This window comes from Excalfactoria chinensis, chromosome 6 (genome assembly GCF_039878825.1).
Source record: "Excalfactoria chinensis isolate bCotChi1 chromosome 6, bCotChi1.hap2, whole genome shotgun sequence".
Lineage (NCBI taxonomy): Eukaryota > Metazoa > Chordata > Aves > Galliformes > Phasianidae > Excalfactoria > Excalfactoria chinensis.
The window spans coordinates 10,773,996-10,793,801 of NC_092830.1; the positions used below are offsets into that span (position 1 = coordinate 10,773,996).

The window sequence follows — 19,806 nt, forward strand, 5'->3', positions numbered from 1 at the left end:
GATCCTTTTATCTGAGCTGCTGATTTTGGTGTCCTTTCTTTGGGTTGTAGTGGTGACTGATATGGCACAGCTCTTCCCTTATTCTGCCCATGTCCTTTGTCAAGCAGGCTGTGGTTTAGTTTTTCAGCCAATTAAGTTGCCTTTCTTTTAGGAACACTTTTCTGACTTCTTCCTTTGCAGTTTTTCAGCGGTTAATGTGGTTCTTCCTGCTGATGCTTTATCCCTTCTCTTTCTTTCAGTGCAGTCTTACTGCACATTCTGCACTTACATGGCCCTAATCAACGTGGCTGGTGATTTTGTTTTCCTGAAGTGCTGTGGTTTAATTTCGCAGGTGGTTTAGTCCTATTGCAGTTTTTGGCTTCCTCCCCTGCTTCCCACGTGGGGTAACAGTCGAGACTGGGATGAAAGGGGGAACAGGTAGAAATAGTGAATTAAAGATAAAAAGAATTTACTAGCGTACAAAAAAGAAAGGGAAAACTCGATAATGGCTATGGTACGTACACTCATTTATTTATGAGTAGCAACTGTTAACCACACAATTGCCCAGCCCCCACTGATCGATGCTCAGCCAGTCCCCAAGCATCGGTAGCGTTCAGGCTGGACATTAGGAAATATTATTTCTCTGAAGGAGCGGTCAGGCAGTGGTATGGGCTGCCCAGGGAGGTGCTGCAGTCACAGACCCTGGAGGTGTTCAAGGAATGTTTTGACGTTGTGTTGAGGGAGGCTGTTTATTGAGAGCTATTGGTGATATGTGGATGGCTGGACTGGGTGATCCAGCCGTGGTGATTCCACGATTTAGTAGGCCGATGTATAATCTGATTTTTCCAGATGCAGTGTATTGTAGGGGATGTGATATAGGAACTCAGTGCTGTGTTCTTTTGCCCAGGTGATACTAAGATTGTTTCAGGACTGAGTCCTGTTGTCTGACTCAGTTCTTTCTTGGTTGCCATGTCACCAGAAGGCTTGATTTTCAGGGCCCAGGACAGTAATTTGGGCAGTAGCAAATGAGCATGGGGTCTGTTTCCAGCCACCTGCTGGTTGCTTCCACCACTGGAAGCACGTGGTGCTTGGTTGGCCAGCAGCTGTAATCCTTTTGCACATCTCAAAGTTTACTTAATGTTAGGAGTCAGAGAGCTTCTTTGTGTTTCTTCCCCTCCCATTTTAGTAATGGCTTTGCTCAACGTTAATCTTGACTTAGGGGCTTCTCTCCTTGTTAAATGTTTTGGCTTTTATAGATATCTTTTTCATCTTGCTTATAGGGGTCAACAGTTAAGGGCACTGATTAGTTCTTTGGTTGAACTGCTGGACTTATTATCAGAATTGGAGTGACCACAGGGCTAGTTGTGAGGCTCATGGCAGCTGCAGGAGCCTTTAGAAGGGTTACAGTACCCACAGGTCCATCACAAGCACTGAAGTAATTGCAGGGCCTGTTGCAGGGACTGGAGCAGCTGCAGGATGTGTTGCATGGGCTGGAGCAGCAGCAGAACCTCTCTGATCTCCCCCATTCTGTTCTCAAACGAACATTAAAAAATGTTTTGTCTGTGTAATGGAATACTTCAGTGAAGGTGTTTTGACAGCTGTCTCTATGGCAGGGCAGGTGGTGGGAGAGTAGTCTCCGTGTATTCTTTCCCTCCAGTAGATTCTTTCATTCTTGTGTTTGGTTGATGCAGAAGGGGATTTCACAGCACAAAGTGCTCACTAGAAACCTTGTTTTTTGAGAGGGAAAAAATGCTTCATTATTTTTGGAGGCTTTTTAAAACTATAGAAAATATTTCCGGTATTAGTTATCTGAAAGGACATTTGGGCAAAAGAATGAGATGTGTTTTATCCCTTAACGATTGTTTGTACTCTTTAAATAGAGATGAGGTACTCAAATGTTTGGAAAGTTGGGTTTCTTTTTAGTTTCTCCTTTAGGCGTCCTCTCAGCACCAACCACCTTCTCTTATGCTTTAAAATCAGAAACAGAGAACTGAGAAGATTTTATTTAAATCTCTGAGGATACGGCAGTAGTCCTGAGAAGAAAGAGAAGAAGTGGGTGAGCCTGAGCTACCCTCTGCAGTGAGTATCAAGGCAGAAAATTAATGTTTTGGCTGGCCAAGAGAAGATATGATGTTGCTTTTATGCTTTTATGTTTATTATTTATTATCATCCAGTATTTGATTTTTACACCATTTTCCTTTTTAAAGCTTTAGGTCATTCAGCGTCACTGAGTTCAGTGGAAGAAACGAATCCCATGGATGTATCTTCTTAGCTTTAAAACAAGAAAGGGACTTGAATGTTTTGCTGATCTCAAATCCACCGTGAAATCTTCAGTGTGTCTCCAGCTGTAGGTACGTAAATACTACCACTATTATATCGGGAGGCGGTTAATGTTGTTGTCACAGCTGTGGTCGAGTGATCTGAACTTTTAAAATAAAATAGAAGGTAAGTCAGAAGTGTACCAAGATGAGAACGTTGACTGATGCAGCTCTACCATGGGAAGCTTGACCCAGTGCAGTGATTGAAGAAAGTTTTTCAGGAAGCTTTGAGGGGATCCCATTACTGTGTACTAGAATTTGCCCATTTTTACACGCTGGAATGATCTCTTAAAAGAGAGCCATCTTTCCATGCAAAGAGTTGGAGAACGTGTGAATTGCTGATGGCAGCAAACTGTGTGTAAAAGATGAAAGATCAGGTCAGGACTCTTGACGCTGTAAAATGTACAGGCTGTAGCTTCATTCCACCCATTTAATTCACAGCTTTTGTATTGTTGTGTAGTTTTAGCAAGGTCATCCGAGCTTTTGAGAGGATAAGAATAAAATATGGAGAGGACAGTTTTTGAGAACCAAGCTGGTACTTTCTCTACTTGTAGGATTTCTCACAACTGAGCCACCAGGACATCTCCAAGGAAACCGATACGTTTAGGTGTTCTTTCCACCAAAGGACTGCTAAGCAGCCTATACTGCTGTCCACAGTTTGCTGTGACATAATTGCTGGAGCGGAGAATTTACAAGCTTCCCTTTGCTTGTCCCGGCTGAAGTGTTTAACTCTGCTTTCTGTTAAATGGATGAGGCTAAAGTTAGGAGGACTCGCCTGTATTTTTAAGGAGGCTGTACTGATATTATTTTTACCTGAGTATTTCATGAAGCATATTTTTGATGCTGAAGTGGCTGTGAGGTCAGTGGTAATGAAAGGGTGTTAGCATGCAATGTAATGTATGTATGTATTTCTCTGGTGTATTGAAGTTGGAGGTATTCTTTTAAAGTTCTTCAAACAGCTCTGTGGTGAGGATGATGTAAAAAGGCACATTGACAGAATGTATTCTGGTGAAATGTTCACAGAAGCAGAAAGGGTTCCTGCAAAGCTGTGGTTTGAGGCCAAAATGCAGAACCGTCCAGATATCGCTTGTTATGTAGCTGGAGTTGTTCATAGGTGTCTTGTATTTTAAAATGCAGTGGGGAAGCACAGGGATCTATTCTGTCTGTTTCTTGATTAAGCGATGAGACTTTACTGGAGGTCAGCTGATGTGTAAGGGAATTCCAGCCTTGGTAGACTAACAGGTGATGCTGCTTCAACTTCAGGTCCCTAACTTTTTTCTTTTAGTGAAACAAATGCGAAGTTAATTGTCACAAGGGAAGTTTAATGTGAAACTGAGTGAGAATGGGGATAATCAAAGGAAAGATTTAGCAAATTAAGTCCATATATTTGATGACCCACAATAATGTTGTATTCCTTCTTTCTTTTTTTGATGCTGTTGTTGGAGTAAAATCCTGAAAGTAGTGTTTTCACTGAAGAAGTAACTTCCTGCTGGAGGCTGACAAAATGGTAGAACAATATTCAGCCTATTTCATAAAATACAAAACTTCATTGTGAAACATGATATGTAGTCCAGTTCACCTGTCTTCCACTTGGCCTTAGAGTGATATGCATGTACACAGTACATCTCAATTTGCCTATAAGAATAAAGATGACAGAATTAAAATGTCTTAAGTGAAGCACTCTAACATATCTATGCAGAACTGGGGAAGCCTCCAGTGATTTCCAACATCATGGGACACATTTTCTTTCTGGTAGCTTAGGGGCCTTTCCATTAATGTCATATTTTATGCATTGTTACACATAAACACACATAAGTAGATATCACGTATATATATTACATATATATGTGTGTGTGTGTATATATATATACATATATATATATATATATTGCTTGTATAGTTAGAAACTGAGAACAAAGTTCACAATGGACTGGCTTTTGTAAAATGTGTTTGTTCAATATTTTTTTTGTAGGGGCTAAGTAAGTTGTTTTTCAGAAATATTTCCTACCTGTGTTTTCAGAAGAGTAAAAATAGCAAAATGTATCCTGTTCTGAGAGAGAGCGTTCATTCCACAGTTCTTTTAAATTGCATAGTATTAAATAAGCATAAATTAAATAAGCATTAAATTGCATAGTATTAAATAAGCAGGCGGGGGGAATAGGTGAAAGAAGTTCACATTGTTTTTTATAATGTATATATTTGGGAAATGTGATTACTGTATGAATTGTGCAAATGTAATTAAAGATATGGTAACATTTTCTTCCAAAAAGTAGTTCCTGAATTTTACCGGTGTAAGTAAGAGGGAAATGAAGTTCAGCAGTTGTCCCTCTCATCGTGACGCTGTGTCTGTAGGCTTTACGTGGCTTCAGAGATGCACCCAAAGCCAGCAGGATCTTGGTCTTGTAACGTGAGGTTTAGACAGCGAACTTTAGACTGCAGATTGTTGGAAATCTTTCCACAAAGGACCATTGCTGAAGAATGTTCCACTAAAAACAGTTCCTTCCTTTCTCTTCTTCGTTTTCAACTTGTAAAAATGGATGTTTTCAAATGACTTTCTCTGGTAACTTTTCCTTCATCCAATACATAAATTCTCATCTAAATGAAGAAAAAGAGCCACCCAAAATCAGCCTACTTCAGACAGGTATTTGAGCCTGTTTCACTTGGATTCCGGATAAGAAAACTCAGCACTGGTCAGCACGGCTGACCTACAGCAACACGCTGGTGACATTTCTGTGGGATCCTGAGTTTTGCACAAGTGGAAACGCTTGGTTCATCTCAACACCTCCCAAGCAGCGATGAAACTATTTACTACTCTTTTAAAGAGATGCTGAAAAGAAGGGGATCAAAAAAGGACAGCTTAATACACAAGTAGAACTGCTAATTCACTTCTAAATGCATTTTTTTTTTCTGCTTATAAAATGATCTTTTATTAGGAAGACTGGTTGAAGTCTTTCAATCCGCTCCACGCTCAACAAGATTTTTAATTTTTAATTTTACTGTTATGCATGTAAATCAGAAAGTCTGCGTGCTGATGCCTTTTTTCCTTGAGACTGAGCTTGTTTCCCTCAGCTTTTAATCTGAGTGAATTTCTGAACAGACCACAATATAGTATAAATTTATAATTTCCTAGTGTCATGTATTCTGATTGGGCTTTGATTGTTTTGCATGTTAAGATTATAGATAAACACCTTAATTTGTACATTGATAAAGTGAAAGATAATTTTTGATTAAAACTGAAGATTAACTCTTTCAGATATTCCTGGTCTCAGTGCATCTCTGCTGGACGCGGTGCTCTGCGTAGAAGATCATAGTTTGTTCTGGAGTGCCGATGTGCATGCGTGACTTCGAATCCAGTTATTCCCTTGTGTTCATCTGTGGGATTTGACGGAATAACCTCACTGCAAGCAGCTGAATAGCATAAGGGAATCTTTGCAGAATCACACCAAATTCTAAGTGATTCTCTGTAATATGAAACATCCCTTATTCTTTTCTTCTGTATCCTCTGTCTTGTATGCTTTCTTTGAATGATTTTTCTCCTTTCTCACCATCCAGTAATCAATACTAAGCTGTTTAAAGGTGCTATGACAGAACATTCTGCTTTCTTATATGAATTTAGATTTTATTTTGTTAAGCAGTATAAGATCTCTAAGCATTTCTTTCCACTTTTTGCTGTGATATTCCTTTCTGTCATTTCAAGTGACTCCACACTTGTCATTTTCATCACGCTGGAAGCGCAATCCGTAACTGAGAAGTGGGCTCTGAATTTGTTTGGTTGGCAAAAGCCGTGGTCTAAAAAGGCATCAGAGCCCTTTCAAAATGTTACGATGGATGCTCCACAGTGAGGATTTCTGTTTGCGTTCTACTGTGAACCATAAAACTAATATAATGGAAAGAGATGTTAGGCATGCTCAGAAATGCCTGCTCATCTCTAATAATGGCTTCACAAGGCACAGCTTGGAAGCATATTTTCACATTGAAAATGCAATTATGTTATGCATTATATAGATTGTTTTCATTGTATTACAAAGTTAATTTCCTCTATCAGATGGTTGCAAATGATGACTGGCATTTTTGCTATGTATAGAATTAAAGGAATGTTAATAAAAGTAATAAGGGCTGAACTGTCCCGGCGTTCCTGTGTGCGCTACAGATAATAAGCTAAATATCCTCACAGCACAACAGGAGGGCTTTACTAAGTGGAAATCAGATGTTTCGTGTGCAGCATGTGAACTTATTTTGTGACTGTGATGTCAGCATGTCAGCCAGAAATGCAATCTTGCTGATGATTCTCAGTGGTCCCTTTTATGTGGCTTTAAGCAAAATTGTAAGATGAATTGCTGGCATTCACTCACACACCAGATAATTAATGTATTGAATGTTTGATTTCGTGTTTCTTCCTGTGTGTATACATACATTACAAAATGACCATACGTTGTGGTGTAAGGACATCTTAAAATTGGGCTTCTGATTCTTTGCTTAATTTTCATTTTTTGAAATAAAGGTATCCTATTCCTTCTCATTTCCTTAGGGATAATATCTTAACATACTGCCAGCCTTCTGCGTGCTATTTCTAACAGAGAAATGGGTGTCTCAATTTGAAAAGTGTATCAGACAACAAGCGGCCCGGCGCAGACCTAGAATGTAATCAAGATATTCATCTTGCACTCTTCCATGCCGGTCAGCTGCTGCCCATTCCCTTATTTTAGTATTAGGGCTTCTGCCTGTTAAGCGGCCACTTACGTACTTTATTGCCACACGAGCCTGGAAGCTGGGAATGGAGAGTCACACGGGGATGTATATCCCACAGCATGGGAGAGTTTGGAAAGCTTCCCCTTTTCCCAGGAACTATCTTTTAATAGTTATTCCAGGGCAATATGAATTTCCAACTCATCGTATTAGAAGTTCTGATGTAACTGAAAACTGTGATGGTGAAAGATGATATTGTGGCCTATGACAGAGCAATATGAGGGACCCAAAGCTTCATTTGGATTCTGAATTCTAGCAAAGAATCTTGAGGAGATAGTGAATTATGTCATTAAACGTAAACATGTTTTACCTTGATTAAAATGCATTCTGCTATGGGTGAGAGTGCAGGAAACTTGTATTTAATATCGCTCAGAATGAAAAGCAACAGCTCCTGACATCTCCAAATTAGGGTTAGGGTACCAGTGCATTTTTTTTTCTGTTAATTTTGAGATATTTTCCAAGATGTTCGTATGTGACATAAATGCTTTCCTGTTTTTAAGGGAATCTGATTCACTTTTGTCCACCTTACACTTAAATCACGGTGCATAACAAAAGCAAAGCATGTTGAACTGACAAAACAAAAACTCCCCTTCATCACTCAGTTACCCGAATGGACATTTGTACCTCAGTCAGCATTAAAATAACAGAGGTTACCATTAAGTAATACTCACATGGAGCTGACAAAGCCGATAAAGCTTAGGGGGACAGAGGGCTCTGCGCTCAGTAACAGTGAGCAGATGAAAAATCCCTGAGTTATTTTTGTGAAGTCTGTTGCTTTTGAAATCTATGGAAAGACAATCAGCACTCGGCTGAGCTTCTAAAACGCAGTGATTTCACGTTTTGTCACACGTGAATTGTAAGGAAGAATGACACAAAGATGGTAACAGATATTCAAAAGATTATTTATAAGGGAAAAACTCACCAATATGGATGCCTACGTTGGGAAATGCTGAGGCAATCTCCACCAGGAAGCACTCACCAAGAAAAGCTGCCTTAGTTATGGTCAGCCCTTAAATGAGGTCTAGAGGAGGTGGAGTCAAGCTCCACTCCTTCCAGGAGCACAGCAGAATTACTCTCACCTATGCTCCCACAACAAACCCGACACTTGCCTCAGCTGATTAACAGAGCTTCAGGCTGTGATTACCAATTTCCCACACATTAAAATATTCAGATGGAGATGAACTTTGTATTATCCGTTAGAAAAAATATCTATTTTCCTTGCAGTAAAGCTGACAGCAATACTTTGTCTTACCCAAATTTGCCTGCTGGTTAACATGAACAATTACGGTGATGAGAAAACCTGGTTTGTTCTCAGTTACAGTCAGAGTTTTGGTTTCTCTCACCAGAAGCGTTTGACTTTGTATCAGGCAGCCTAATGATTTTCCTTTGAAGGCTGCCGATCCCTTGTTGCAGTGTATCCAGATTGATGTTTTATTACAGAACTGGGTTTGTTGGCAGATTTAGTCAAATATTCTCACCGTACCTTTGATGAGTTGAACAGGATAAAATAGTTTCACAGCCTTCTTTGTAGAGGATAAAGGGCAGAGGCTGGACTTCATTTCTATTCACAAGATCTCAGTTACGAGAAATGAGGTTCTAATCTCGTGACTGGAAGAAGCTGAGGGAACTAATTTGCTCGCACACTTTCTCACTGCAATACATGACAGGTTCACAGCAAGAAGTTCTTTTTTCCTTTTCTCTCTTCCTTGTTCTTTGTTTTTTAGTTTGTTTGTTTGTTTGTTTTTAGTTTGTTTGTTTGTTTGTTTCTATATGTGGGAGGTGTTGTTGGTTTTGCTTCTTTTCTTCTACCTTCCCAACTGTGTCTTAGTATCAGGATTCCCTCCGGTGACCTGCAGACTCCAACTGCAATCAGACTCTGAATGTTATGCGTTGATTCTGAGCAGAAAAAACCAAACCATTTCATCATTCATGAATTAGGAATAGCACAGATTTACAGTCTGTGACCCAGGGAAAGTATTCTCACAGCTAGCGATCACTTCTCGAGGCTTCTGAGATCTAAACCTCCCATCTACCTTGTTATTCATGTTCTCAACCCGTATTAAACTGCACTCTTTCTTTCTAGTATCACATCAAAGTCACACTATTTTGTTATTTTTTGAAGGAAATCCAGACAAGAATAGGTGTGGGGTTTTTTCCCCCTCATTTAGTAACAGACATTGGTATCTGTATTGGGTTTCTGTGACAAGATTTTGAGAGGGAGGGGAGCAGCAGGAGCGATCTCTGTCACGGGCAGGGCTGCCACCCCCTCAGTCACCCCCCATCCAACCCAGGCTCGAATGCCTCCAGAGATGGGGCCATCACGACTTCTCCGGGCATCCCGTGCCAGCGCCTCACCAACCTGAGTAAAAATTCCCTGCCTCTTAATAACCGACCTAAATCTCTCCCCTTGTAATTTAAAGCTATTCTGCTTTGTCCTGTCACTATCAGGCTGTACAGGAAATGCTAAATCACAGCCAGAAACAGTTATGGAACATCTGGAGGGAAGTCCGCTTTGGGCCTCACAGTCAGAATCTGTAGCCCAGGACACGTTCGCTTTGAGCACACGCACCCATTTGCAGGCAGTAGGTCCAGAAAGCGAGAGATGTATTCATACATTTACAAGCCAAGGAATTGTATGTGCCAGTACCCGATCGCTGTAGTTCACAACTACATTAACTGGATGGCTTTGCCAGAAAACCAGCAGGCAAAGGTTTCCCCCCGCTGCCCCCAAAACATCCAGATTTCCAATTAAGACCAAGACTGCTAAGCAATGCGAGTTTAATCACTGAAGTCTTTACACAGTACCTTGGAGATGACCGAACTCTTTCTGAAAGCGTTCCTGCCCATGTATGCCTCACATCAACGTAACCCCAAGTAGCACCGTACAGAGCCGTTCATAAAGCTGTGCTGCAAATGTCCTTCACCAGCTCAGGCACATCATTAACCCCTGCGGGTGATTGCCACATCCCTGCTCCCATATTTCCACCTCCACCTTTAGTTTTTCTTCCTCAGTCAGGTACAAAGTTGTTACATATTTAACAATCTTTTTTGGTTTTGTTCTTTGGTTGTTTTTTGTTGTTGTTTTCGTTTGGTTTTTGTAGTTGTTTTTTTGTTTTTTTTCTTTTTTTTTTTCGTTGGATGAGGGCCAAGAGAAAGCGTGGCAGAGACAGAAAGCGGACAGCAGGGGACTCTGGAGACCGTTAATGGCGGGGACGTTCTTTGGAAGGGTGTCTCGTGAGACGCAAAGCGATCCGTTCCAATTTGGCACAATTATTTAATTGATTTATGAGTCCGTCAAAGAGACGAGAAGGGGAAGCGCGTACTAAGCTGTCATTTACAGAAACGTCATCTCAGCCCCTAATTCAGATCTAGGGCTCACACGTCAAACCGTCACGGCCCCGGGCCGGCCGTAACGAGCCCCAGCCGCGCTAACGAGGCGGCGAGCGTCAGGCGGGGCCGCGGCCGCCGGGCGCAGCTGCGGCCGCCCGGGCGCGGCTGCGGTTCGTCGGCGGCCCGGGGGCGGAACCGCGCCGACGCCTCTTAAGCTCCGCCTGAGGCCGCCGGTAGCCACGAGGGAGTCGACGGGAATCAGCATTACGAGGAGCCGAAGCGGGTGTCGTTTCTTCGTTCGGTCGTCGCGTCGGTGAGGCCGAAAGGCGGTAGGTGGGTGTGTTTTTTTTACGCGTGTTTTTGGGCTTGGTTGTGATGTTTTTCGTTGTTTCGTTTCAGGCTGCTGCCGGATCTTTCGCGCCGAGGATCGGCCCTGACCGGTGAGTCGTTCTATTAGAACCGGAGCCGCGGAGACGGCGCGCTTCGGAGCCGTCCGGGGCCCGGCTTCCCCGACGGGAGACCGCCGGGCTCTCTCTGGGCTTTCGCCGCGCTCAGTTTGGAGCCCACGCGGCGTAGCCGCCGGGCTTACCCGGTTTCTGGGAGCTGGCACGGCGTCGCCGTCCGGCCGCCGTCACGTTTTCGGAGGGAGCCGCCGCTCGGTTTTCCGAGTCGCAGCGCAGCCCCGCCGCTTTCTCGGTCCGTCCCGAGTTTTTGAGCGGCTTTCTCGGATCCTTCCTTTTTGTCGAGCCGGAGCGAGTGGGACGGGGCCGCGTTCCCGCGGTCTCGGTGCCGCCGGGAGTAAGAAGCGACGGCGAGAGCCGCTTAAACGGAATCTTTTTCTTCTTTTTCTTTTCGCAGATCGCCCGAGGGTCGCGGCGGAGGCTCCTTTATGCCGGAATCGCTGAGGCGGTGGAAGCCTTGAGAGTTTGGGAGTTAATAGGTATTTGTGTTTGTTTTTGTTTTTTGTAGTAATTTCGCAGGTCCGCCGTTCGGCCGCTTCTATTTCCTCGCCTTTAGTTAGGCGCGGCGGTCGGGTTCCGACCCGGCGTTTCGGAAGGGCCGGCGCGGTACCGCCGCCGGGCGGAGAGGGACCCCGGGGCGGCCTCGCCCCTTCGGCCGGCGTTTTCGGGCGCTTCGGTCCGTCCTGCTTTCGGCGAGGGGGACGGGATCGTGTGTTCTCTCCTTTTCTCTTCTGTGTAGTTTCAGGAGCGTCGTCTCATTCTCCACACGGAGACACGGCTGGACAGGAACGCTGCCGTGGAGGGCTCACAGATTTTACAGGAATACGTTCCGGGGACGAGGCGGCGGAGTCGGTGTTGTGGCGAGAGTTCCTCGAGGGACGCGGAAACGAGGGGAACGCCGAGGAGCGGGGCTCGAGCGGTCGGTTCATGTGGGTTACATTGCCGGGGGCGTCCGTCGCAGGCCGGGACCGAGAAGCGTGGAAATGGGCGTGCACGCATCCAAAAGGAGCTTCTCGGCTTCAGTCGTTTGTTCCAGCAGTAGGTTTGTACGTCCCTGCTAGTTGTCAGGAAAGTGAAATGTATCTTTGCAGGAGGTTCGGTCAGCGAGTCTAAGACTAAAATTTTTGTGCAGGTGACAGGAGACCGGGAGGAGCGCGAGGCCTCCGGAGCTCGTCTTCAATTGCGAGTAAGTGACGGGAGTAACCTGGACAAAGGGAGCTGGGGTGAGTGATTTTTTTTTTCAGGTAGTTTTTTACTCAATGAATCATTTTATTTTTGCAAGGGACTGGAGGACTGCGGGGTAAAGACGATCGGCGCAGCTTTTGGGAAGCGTGAGAAGGACGGCCGGCAGAACTACAGGTTTTCACTCTCCAGACAGGTTGTGGAGTCCTGTGGTCCCGGGATACTCAAGTTGGGCCCGCAGCATTCGCAATGGAATAACCATCACAAAGGCACGGAAGCAAGGGAGCCGAACAGCAGGATTTTTTCTTTCACATCGGCAAGGGAGAGGAACAGCAGGATTTTTTCTTTCACATCGCGTTCTGTAGCGGAGCATCGGCTTCGACAGGGAGGACGGAGGGGAGCAGGGGAGCGAGCCGTCAGACGAGAAGGTCGGCCACCCGGAAGCCCGTCGGGATGAGGATACGGCGTCACCAGGTAGGGGCTGTGTTTCTTTACCCTTTTTTTTTTTGGAGGTAGATGGAGCGTTTTCAGTCGTGCCCTCGAGTTGTGTGACCTGTTAGAGGATTAGGGTTAAGAAATATTGGTGTGGTTGTCCTGTAAGGGTTTCGTAGTGCGAGGTGCTATGTCTTAGAGCTGTTTAGTTTTGTCAGGTTCTAGTGCAGCTGGTGCGTCTGTCGATGCCGTGGCTGGCGGGCAAAGGCAGGAGAAGGGTCGTGCTAGAGTGTCAAGCGGGGTTCAGCAGGCGGTCGGTTGGAGGTTAGCACTGCGGTGAGGGGGTTGTTTTTCTGTTGCCTATTGGCCGTAGTTATTGGTTAATGGTGGAATGCTTGTTGTTAATGTTGCCTCAGGGAGTTGGAATCGGCACGGTGGCAGGGGGCGAGTCTGACGGCTCGTTTGGATCAGGTTTAGGGGCTCGCATAGGTTGGCGTTGTGTTCTTTTGTGTGGTTTCTGTTAGTGCGGAGCCTGATGTCCGGAAGGCAGGGCAGATCGGTTGAGGCGTGTAGCATCCGCAACTTGTGTAGTTTTTGGTGTATGTTTGTTTTTTGTGTGGTTCGGAGGCTAGAGTTTGTAGTGTTGTTTGTGCTTCATTAGGGAATGGAGCCGTCGGGGGTTAGCTCGATCGTGTTATTGTTGGCACCGTCAGGTTAGCGCATGCGGTGTCTTCTTTGTAGCATTTGCCTCGGTCAGCAGTTGGTTTTGTTGAAGGTCAGTTAATGTTTCTCGGTGAGTAGTTGGTTGTTTGTGTCTTGTTAGGACTTGGCTGGTTTCTGTTTTTTGCGGCAGCGAGTTTTCCGAGTTAGTTTTGGCTGGTGTTTTTTGAGGGAAAGTGTTCGTGTCGGTGAGCGTGCAGAGTTTTCGGCTTTTGTCAGCGGTCGTTGAATTTTCCTCGTAGTTTTGCGGTTGTGGTGTGTCAGGACTCGGTTTGTTTCTGTAGCGTTGAGTTTGGTGTTTTTTTTTGGAGATTTAGTGTGTTGTTTGAGCATGCGGAGTTTGCTGCTTTGGTTGTTGAGGAGTTTGATGTTTGTGCGTTCGTTAGGACTTGGTTTTTTTGTGGGGAAAGTGTAGTTGCTTGAGTTTTTCTTTTTGTGTTGAGTTTGGTCTGTTAGGAGTTGTCTTTGTTAGTTTAGGCTGGTGTTTTTTGCGGAGTTAATGTTTGAACATGCAGAGTTTTCTTTTGTTTAAATTTGGTTGTTGAGGTGTGTTTGTTAGGTCTTGGCTTGTTTTTGTTGTTTAGTTGTCTTAGTTTTTGGCTTTTAGTTTTCTTTTTGTTGTTGAAATTTCTTTTTTTGAGGAGTTAGATGTTTTGTTAGTGCTTTGCTGTTTTTTTTGGTTGTTGGTGTTAAGTTGACTTTGTTAGTTTTGGTTAATTGTTTATGGTGAGTAGTTAGGTTTTTTTAAAGTCTTGGATTTTTTTTTTTTCTTGGGCTGTTTTCTTTGTTTGAACTTTGCTTTTGTGCTGACTTGGTTTGGAATGTAAGGGGGAAACTCTGGCTGCTCACTCTTGGAGTGAGTGGCTGGAGTTTCCCCCTTTGTAATGGGGCTAGACACTGGGTTTTGCACTATCTCTAAAGAGATATTATTTTTTTATTTTTGGGCGGGACGGTGGGTTCATGTCGGTCTTTTTGCCGGTGGGGGGGCCTGTGAAGGCCCCCCCTGAGTGGGGGTGTGAGGGGGCCCCCTGAGTGGGGGTGAGGAGGGGCCCCACCTGGCATAGGGGCCCCCCTGAGTGGGGGTGTGGGGGGGCCCCTCCTGGCATCGGGGCCCCGTGAGTGGGGGTGAGGAGGGAAAGCCCCTTCTATAGGGGCTTTCCCTGAGTAGGGGTGTGAGGGAAAGCCCCTTCTATAGGGGCTTCCCCTGAGTGGGGGGCAGCTTCTGCTCAAGTTGTCTTCCCTGTGTGCTTCAGTGTTTCCTATGTGGTGATGGCTGCATTGTGGTGGGGTTCCTGGGCTGGAAAGGTGGCTTGGAGGAGCTGGGTTCTATGTCCTGCAAAAGAAGAAAAATGAATTGAAGTGTTAGGATAAACCAGAATGATGAAACAGCTTTTCTCTATGTAGTCACTAAATGGCAATTGAGAAGTAGAGGGGGTTGCCCTCTTAAAAGGGTTTAGTCTGAGATACCTGAGAAGGAGTTAAGTTGCTACTCTGCTCTAAGTGTTTGTTTTTGTTTGTTTTTTTTCCAGGAATGCAAGTCAGTTAAATAGAAGAATAAAGAAGATGGTCCAGATGGTTCCTTGTGTGTCATGTCCAAGGCTGACTTGAGTTCTTTTCTACATTTATCTAATATTAAATAAACTCTTTGCATTAATGAGGTTTAACTCAGTATTTCTAAGTGTGCCTCCTTAAATGTGTGTTGAATGTAACCTGTAGGCAGACAACTTAAATTTTAAAAATAAAATATGAACTAGGACTTGCTTTGTAAGAGAAGTCTTTGAATTACTACTTATAAATAAAATATAAAATAATAATAAATAAATTATTATTACTTTGTTATTACTACTTTATTACTTAAGCCCAACTGTAGAGGGCAACATCAGGGTATAACTGTTCTCATTTCAGTGTGTACCACTGGCATATCTCTAAGTTCACTTCTGTAAGGTGAGAAGTGGGTTATGATGTCTGTCTTGTTTGGAGACAAATAAAATAAAGGCTCAAAATGGTCTTTCAATAAAGCTGTTGTGGCTGTCAGAGTGAGTGCTGTGTGTTGTCCGATGTGAGTGGGATGTCTTATGCAATTGAAGGAAAGAGAAGCCTCGCTCAAGACTTTGTACAGAGGATGCCTGTCTGTCTTTGAATAAAACAAAGATATTACTATGGGGTTTATGTCACTTACCTCAATAAAAGATGTGCTGGCTACTTCTGGACTTGAGCCTTGTTCCTTTGGTGTGGGTGTTATGCTGTTTATCTCCATTAAGGCAAAAGGTGACAAAGAAGATCCCATGTAAGCAAGCCCGCTTGTTGCATAGTCTGCAGAAACAGAAATTGAGACTTAAATTCAAATGATGCTAATGCAGAACAAAAACGTATCAGATAGGCTTTATGCAACAAGTAAAACTGCAGAGTATGATACCAGTGATTTTACTGTTGCAGTTGAACTTAGGGATAGAGGTACTCCTTTAATTCAGTAAAGCTTTGAGCTCTTCAGAAAACACTTCTTTCTATGTTACAGTTAAGTCTGCTGACAATTTACTGTGGTTTCTCCCTAGGAAACTCTCTAGCTGCTGCTTCTCCTTTAAAGCCTTTGCCTTGAAACTTGGTGATTTTCTGTGAACCTTGGTCCCAAACTGAGACTTAACTGTAATACAAAAGGGGGTGGTGGTATTGTGTCACATTGTTCTGACTGAAATAAATGGAACTGCATTCCCTTCTGCCTTTGTTTCTAAAAGCAAACAGGTTGAATCTTTTCTGCCGTAGTCTGCAGTTATGTACTGGCTACATGTTTAATAAATGATCTGTTTCTGCTACCACTGAAGTGCAACAGTTGTTAGATAATTCAGGATTGTGTGCAGAGCTCACTTAAAAATGATTCTGCTTCCCTACTGATATGAACAGCACAGCAGTACATTAGTAGATATTTCTAATTAATAGTTCAAGAACATGTTAGAAGGCAAATGATCATCGCAACAAGCATAATGATGGGTTGTTTTCCTGAGGAATGCTTAAAGTCTCTTTAACTGAGCTAATAAATGCTTATCAGAAACAACAAGCTCATCACAATTACAAGTCTGATTTTTCTAGTAAACGCAAGGAGAAAGCATCCTATTGCTCCTTGCTGCTCACTGTCAGTCTGTTGACTGCCCCGGCTATTGCTGAGAGTCCGGTCCAAATGCTTCGGCAAAGGGGTTATGACAAGTGACTCTCCAGCACCCTCACTGTCTATGTAAGATCTAAACCAGCTAACAGATAACCAGTCACAGCCACACTAATAAAGTATGAAACTTGGTGCGTTTACCTACCCTTTCCTTGAACACCTCTCGAGATACTGATTCCAAATCAGTAAAAAAAAAAAAAAAAAAAAGCTAAAGTATTTATATATATATATATATATAAAGAGCAGAATTGCTCTTGCCAAACTGCACGTGCTTTGCCAGCCTCTCCTCTCGTCATTTATCCTAACAAACGCTTGCAGTCTCCTTTGTCGGGGTCTGAGTCAGTGCTTTTTTTTTTTTTTTTTTTTTAATATTTATATATATAATAAAAATAAGAGGTACAAGGAGGAAGGGCTGTCTGCTGAGATAGGACTGACTTTCTGCATCCCCCTGCCCGACAAGCATCTTCCTTACATACTCGGATAATACAGAACTAGAACACGGCACAGACTCCTCTTTTGTTATGCGTGCGCTCAGTGGAGCGAGGGGATGTTAGAAACAGCAAAAAAAAAGGGAAGGCAAACTAGAAAGCAGAACTTATAGCAATTAATTACTGAATCCGAATTGCTTCAACCCTTGCAGTTAACGACCCTATCCCCTTCATGCAAAATGGTAAACAGGTCATAATCAATAATACAGATACAGCTAACAAGTACAGATTTTCTCCCATGCAGCATCAAGGACTTTCAACTGCTAAAATCCAAGACATTTCACGAAACATATTGTCTGCATAGAATCAGTACCAGTGTGTTCTACTACCAATACCCAGAAGGGCTGAACAGAAAGTAAGTTTTGTAGCTGTGAAGACTCAAACAGCCAAAACCGCCCCTCTCTTGTTCCCCTAGACTGAAAAACCCTCTCCCTTGTCACGCCGTGTGGGAGCTCCCACATTCTCTAGATCTACGCTCACGTGGGGAAGTCTCTAGTAATAGCCCTTCCGCATCAAATTGACTTTTCATGCTGAGAAGATAAATTCCTGCCCTCAAAACCGTGCAATGAATGTCAAAGGGCATTTCTTTTTTTTTTTCTTTTTTTTTTTTTTCCCCCCCAATTAAAGAGAAATAAAGCCTACAATGACAGTAGGAGATCTTTTAAATTCCTTTATCTGATATAACCCTTAGCAGTTTCTAAGTTCTTAATTACTTCACACATCAAAATCCAGCCATATAAACAGAAATATTAAGGCTACAAAGGAAAGGCTACAGCTATAATCTTTGTAACAGCACCCGGAACCACTGCCGTGAGATCACGTAACAAAAAGAACAAAGCTTACCTGTCTCTGAAGATCTAGGATCACTGAAAAATTCCACAAAGCAGGGATCTCGGCCGAGAGATCCTTCCTCGCTGGCAAACGGCCCTCGAGTGAGGTCTGAGAGGGGCAGAACCTGGTTCCAGCCCTACCCGTTGTTATGGTAAATCGCCTCTGCCTGTGCTCCCGAGACAGACCCGGTCTCCCCACCCAGGTGCCGGATCGGTGATTCCGAAGAGGATTCTGCAGTTCCCTGACAGTCTTGCAAATCTTAACTGCTTACGATACAAGCTATATATATGAATACTATATATAGATATGTGTGTGTGTGTGTATATATACACTATATATATACACTATATATATACACACTATATATATATATATATATACACTGGTATACTCGAGTACCTAGACACGCTGGCTTCGGATAAGTCAGGCAGAACCACTTCGCAGAGGGAAGCAGAATCGCGTATCCTTCTCAAAGCCTTTCCCGAAAGATGGGATCCCCCAAACTTCGCCACCTTAGCTAAAGCTCAGCGAGAGCTTAGCGAAAGCTCCCCGGAGCTCCAAGGACTCTGACTGAGCTCAGCACGTGAGGAAAGAAGGCTGCAGAGACTGTCTGACTCACAGGCTTTTTTACTGTTCTGTTCTAAATGGAACTCTGATCAAGTGAGATGATCACACAAGAAAGCGCACGCCTCAAGTCGCTGTCTGACTTGCTGAACCTTCATCTCCTCTACTTGTGCTGAGATAGAAAATCAAATCTGATATTTCTCAGAGAGAAGCCACTGGCAGAATTTGCTCAGTTCCCAGAAGGGGCAACTGTTTAATTAAAAGAAACCTCACAGTCATATGTTCAAAAGCTCACAAGTTTCCAACCCGTCTTGTTTGCAATGCCAATACTCCAAGTATTTCACTTCTTTTACAGAGAAAAAAAAAACACACAACACCACCATCAACAACAACAACAAAAGATGAAATCACCCTTTCTTGGCATCTCAAATCATTAACCCTGCAGCATGCACTCTGCTCACACAAGTCTCAGTTTTCTTTAGCCCACGGGGACGAATAGCAGCCCCTAAGACCCGCTCTATGGAGCAGTGCTCTTCAACCTCGTACCCGATGACGCAAATATTGGAATCGCGCGCACCCTAGACATGTTCACTGATGGCACCGAGCTCGGTGGTGCTGCTGATACAAAAGAAGGGAGGGATATCATCCAAAGGGATCTAGACAAATATGAAAAGCAAGCCCACGTGAACACTACGAGGTTCAAAGAAGCCCGGTGTCCCGCTTGGGTCAGGGTTCTAGTGAACTAGAAGCTGAACGTGAGCACAACGGCACCCCCTTGCGGCCCAGAAGGCCGGCGGCATCTTGGGCCGCGTCAGAAGAGAAAGGGCGTCGGGAAGAGGGAGGTGACGGTCCCCCTCCGCTCTTCCCCGAAGGGCCCCGGCTGGAGTCCCGCGCCCGGGCCTCGGGGGGAGAAATACTGCCGGAGTGGCTCCGGGGGAAGGCCGCAAAAGGGAGCAAAGGGCTACAATACTTCTTCCAACGAGAAACATTGAGGGATTTGGGTCTGTTTATCACAAGGGACAAAGGCCTCATTACAGCCTACTAGCACACGAAGCGAGCTCATAAACAGGACAGACGCTGACCTGTTATGCGGTCTGTGTGATACTGTTGTACTGATGTGAAGTACAGCAATAACAGGAGGGTGGCAAAGCGCTAGGCAACCAAAGACGAGCCCGAACGCAGCAACTGCCACAGAAGCAGCACCAAAGAAAAGAAAAACGCCTCACCTTCTAAAGATCTCTCTACTACTCACAGAACTCGGGCAAGATGCTCTCACCTCCGCCGCCGAGTCTTAAATGAGGGCTGCGAAGGGGTGGATCCCGGCTCCGCCCCTTACGCTGCGGCGCCCGCACCTGAGCTCTCCCGGGTCGGCCCGGCCCCTTCTCGCCACGTGCTCCGTCATCGCTTCCAGCTGTGACTTGTCATCTCTGTTACAGCCTGAAAGAGACGGGATAAGGCAGAACGGCTGTAATTAACACAGGGGACATTTAGGTGACATCTGAGGAGGCAGGAATGTCTTACTCGGGGCGGCGAGGCGCTGGCGCGGGACGCGCGGAGGAGCCGTGACGGCCCCGCGTCCGGAGGCGTTCCGCACCCGG

At 44.4% G+C, this 19,806-nt stretch overlaps 1 long non-coding RNA gene across 1 annotated transcript; it reads right to left on the bottom strand.

The window, feature by feature from the left end:
* Positions 1-14,363: 14,363 nt before the first annotated feature.
* On the bottom strand, positions 14,364-19,532 carry LOC140254082 (uncharacterized). The gene is made up of 3 exons (XR_011904047.1): positions 19,435-19,532; positions 15,348-15,481; positions 14,364-14,501 (listed from the first exon to the last, which is right to left on the bottom strand). It is a non-coding gene; the product is annotated as an uncharacterized lncRNA (long non-coding RNA).
* Between the last annotated feature and the right edge of the window lie 274 nt (positions 19,533-19,806).